At 35.2% G+C, this 4,560-nt stretch overlaps 1 non-coding gene across 1 annotated transcript; it reads right to left on the reverse strand.

Moving 5' to 3' along the window:
- Positions 1 to 3,844: 3,844 nt before the first annotated feature.
- LOC139903241 (small nucleolar RNA R71) lies at positions 3,845 to 3,951 on the reverse strand. Its single transcript, XR_011778076.1, has one exon. It is a non-coding gene; the product is annotated as a small nucleolar RNA R71 (small nucleolar RNA).
- Positions 3,952 to 4,560: the final 609 nt, after the last annotated feature.

A 4,560-nucleotide genomic window follows, 5' to 3' on the forward strand; every position in this document is an offset into this window, starting at 1 on the left:
TCATTGACATAGAAGAGGACTCAAACATTCCTCTAATTTTAGGTCGACCATTCTTAGCATCCACCGAGGCGTTCATTAATGTAAGAGAGGGTAGAATGACACTTAGTGATGGTGATAAATCGATCACCTTTATGATTCGAAAGTCTAAATCTCCACCAACCAAAACCGTTGAACCAATTAAAACGATTGGTAAGAACTATATTGTTTTACCAACTCCAACGGTAGTGCTTAACAATAATAAAATGCCTAAGTGTGGAAAAGATGAAGTAATACTTAATGATGACCTGATAACAAAGAACTCCGTTGTTGATACAAAATTAAATGACCCCGTTATTAATAGTTCAATGAAGAAACTTATTAAACGAATTCGTGATGCTAGAACTAAAGGGAACTTTAAGTTATGTAGCCGGTTAGTATCCAATCTATCACCTAAAGAAAAGGCGAAACTAGTTGAATTTGTGGATATTACACAGGAATCCGACCAATGGCTTAAAGCAAAAGCCACAGATATGCAAGTTGATTATGGTCCAAAAGAAATTGACGATGAAGTTAATCACAATTTCGACACCACAGCTACCTAAGTGTGGGGAGATTCAAATGTTCTAAAAAGAAAATACTGTCTAGAGTTAGTTGTTCTGTTCTCGTGTAGTTCCGAGAATGGAATCCGATTGGTCTTTTCCACTAGCAGACACTAAAGAACTAGTTTTCTCCCCCCATTCTGAATTTTTTCTTTTGCAGGTTTTGTAGGAAATTAATACGCTTTTTAAATTTACGTTTTGTGTGAATTTAAAAACAAAGATTTTCTTTATTTCATTAAGTTTAAAAAATGATTTCTAAATCGATCACCTTTATCACGTGTTTCTGTAAAGTTATTGCAGGTGCTTTTATTTTGGACTAAATTAACTGTTTTACCCGGTTTATTGTAATACATTTGAAAGAAAAGATGGATCTACACGATGAATCAATTCCAACATTAAAAGGAAGTAAAGTCTTCTGAAAAAGACACGTGCTTCTTGATTTAGGTCAGGAAGTTTTCGTCCAGACCAGCTGTAGGTTGACGAAAAATCTAGAAAAGTCATCTCTAAAATCAACAGGAAATCCACTTACCTCAGCATCAAACAGGGTCGCCAAGTGGTCAGACTTATCCTAACCATGAGAGGATCTGTCTCGTAAAATGGGGATGGCGCCGTGCAAATTAGCTTGATAAGACTAATGAATCAGACCCCCAGAAAAGGATAATCTCCTTAAAGATTAAAAATCAGCTTATAAGCCTGATATTACTCAATCCTTGAGATTGACCTTAAAGATTGAGAATTACAAACTCATGTAATTCGATGATATCTAAACTCGAGCTTGAACGAGAAAATATTTTGATCAAAATTAAAACCGATTTGTTTTCTGAAAACCTATTTTCAATACATTCATTACCATTGAACGTAAAATCCTGAGAATTCATCAGAATTCATTAGGTCACCTGAACCAAATCAGGTGTCAACCGTAAGAACGGTGGTTGCATAGCATGGTCAAAGACAGGACCTTGTCCCAGACCAAAAAACTATAGGGTGATCTTTTATATTGCTCCTACAAAGGATAGTAATTGCATCCGACACGTTTTTGACCATAATTATCTGCATGTCATGGGACATTGCCTTAACAGTTACTTGTTCAACGCTTTCCTTTACAACCGAACGGTAGTTTACCGAAAGATAATATACGGAGCAAGTATATTGGATGTGTTGATTTCCTAATACAAGGTTAGCAAGTGGGTGACACAAAACCGCAAGTTTTGAACTAAAATTTTAAAATCTGAAACCCACAAAACCCACAAAAATAATTTACGAACACCGGTGAAGGGTTATTCCGGAAAACTTGTCTAGGGTAAAATCTAGCTTAAATTTTCAAAAGATCAAAAGTTTTCATAAAGATCCAATTTCCTTAAGGATCTAAATTTTCATAGTCACGTGGGACTTTAAACCGCCTTTCAAATGTGCACTTTACTTTAGAAACCGAAAGTAAATCGGCTATTTGATTGCAAGTGTCGTTGACCTGAACCCGAGGCAACTGTGGATGGCACACCCACCTTTAACCATGGTTCTATTGTAACTATCATTGTTCATACCGCCGTATCAAAATCACTGGTGTATAAAGTGTGAGAATAAAAAAAGTGATTCGAGTGAATTGTGATTTAATTTCAAGTTCTGTATTGCTTGAGGACAAGAAACGTTCAAGTGTGGGGATATTTGATAGTGCTCCAAATGGTCAAATATTTAGTAGCAATATCATCCCAATATGTAAAGTTTTTAGTTGTAATTATTCTATTTTTAAGTTGTAATCGTTTAAATAAATAAATGTGGAGACGAAGCACGAAGATTAAAGAATTGAAGAAAAAGTGCCACTAAAGCTTGAAAAGTGCCACTAAAGCCATAGTGCACTCAAAAGTGCCACTAAAAGTGAGTTAAAGACTTGCGCGGATTTTGGGAGTTGAGGAAAATAATTTTTTGTGTAAATTACAAGTTGCGAAACATAAAGTACAAGATATTAAAGCATACGAGAAGACGTTCGAAAATCCGGAACCGAAGCATAAACCGAGCATCAACGTACGACTCAACGGAGCTGAAAGTACAAGTCAACTATCCACAAGAATATAGTATAATATATATATATATATATATATATATATATATATATATATATATATATATATATATATATATATATATATATATATATATAATTATATATAATTATATTATATAATAAATTAACTCAGCAGCCCACGTTTTTGGTTTGCAAAATATCTGATCCAGACTGGCCATGCGATCGCATGGCCAAGAAGCACAAAAACCATGCAATCGCATGGCACTCAGGAGGTGGTTCAGTTCTATAAATTGGCCAGTTTCTGCTCGAGTTTCACACACCTCAATTTCTTTCTTTCTCTCTATATGTAATATATATATATATATATATATATATATATATATATATATATATATATATATATATATAAAATTTTAATTTTAATTTTAATTTAAGTTTAATAATAATTGGGTTATTGTAAGAAATGTTTTACGAGTTTTAAAGTTGGAACTCTGTCCGTGTAATGCTACGCGATTAATAATCACTGTAAGTTATGTTCTTCCTTTTTAAATTAATGTCTCGTAACTAAGTTATTATTATGCTTATTTGAGCCGAAGTAATCGTGATGTTGGACTAAATATTAAGACGGGGTTATTGGAATTTGTACCATAATTAGGGTTTGGACAAAAGACCGACACTTGTGGACATTGAACTATGATTATTAATAGATGGGGAGTATTGTTTAATTGAGCGACAACTCGTTAGAATCTGTCGAACCTATCTTCAAAGACAATTCCAAGATCCTGAACCGCTAATCATTCCTCCTGAACCACAAACCGTTAAATCAGAATCCTCTAGTGATTCGTATTCAACAAATTCAATTATGGAAGTAACGGGACCTCAAAGTATGGAAGACCGAATGAGAGCCACATGCACGGGCCAAGGTCACGCCATTATTCGGCCACAAGTTAATGCGCCAGATTATGAAATCAAAGGACAAATCCTACACATGGTAACTAATCAATGCCAATATAGTGGTACGCCAAAAGAAGATCCAAACGAACATCTTCGAACCTTTAATAAGATCTGTACTCTATTCAAAATCAGAGAAGTTGAGGATGAACAGATCTATCTCATGTTGTTTCCCTGGACTTTAAAGGGAGAAGCCAAAGATTGGTTAGAATCGTTACCTGAAGGGGCGATTAACACATGGGATGTCTTAGTTGAGAAATTTCTTAAAAGATTCTTTTTGGTATCTAAAGCCGTGAGACTTCAAGGAGAAATTGTTACGTTCGCGCAAAAGCCAAATGAAACATTATATGAGGCATGGACAAGATTCGGGAAGTTGTTGAGAGGATGTCCTCAGCACGGTTTAGACACTTATCAAATAGTACAAATATTCTACCAAGGTGTTGACGTTGCTACACGAAAAGACATCGACACAGCAGCTGGTGGTTCCATTATGAAGAAAACCACTACCGAAGCTCACAAGATAATTGATAATACAGCCTCCCACTCGCATGAGTGGCACCAGGAAAAAGATATTTTTTGTTCATCTAAAGTGGCTAGAGCCGATTCTAGCCATGACTTTGATTCTGTTTCCACAAAAATAGATGCTTTCGAGAGACGAATGGAAAAGATGACTAAAGATATTCACGCAATACGAATCAGTTGTGAGCAATGTGGTGGGCCACACTTAACGAAAGATTGTAACATTGAACAAACGATGGAACAACGTGAGAATGTTTCCTACATGAACCAAGGCCGGGAAATAATTATCAAAATAATTATCAACCGCCAAGGCCAAACTTTAATCAAAATCAAAACATTCTTTACAATCCAAATGGACCTAACAATAACTCGTACAACCAACAAGGTCCGAATAACCAACCAACTCAAAACAACACTTTCAATCAATAAAGACCTGGCTTGTATAAACTACCACAACAAACCGAAGCGAAAAAGCCAAATATGGAAGAAATG

The sequence above is a fragment of the Rutidosis leptorrhynchoides genome, chromosome 3 (assembly GCF_046630445.1).
Source record: "Rutidosis leptorrhynchoides isolate AG116_Rl617_1_P2 chromosome 3, CSIRO_AGI_Rlap_v1, whole genome shotgun sequence".
Lineage (NCBI taxonomy): Eukaryota > Viridiplantae > Streptophyta > Magnoliopsida > Asterales > Asteraceae > Rutidosis > Rutidosis leptorrhynchoides.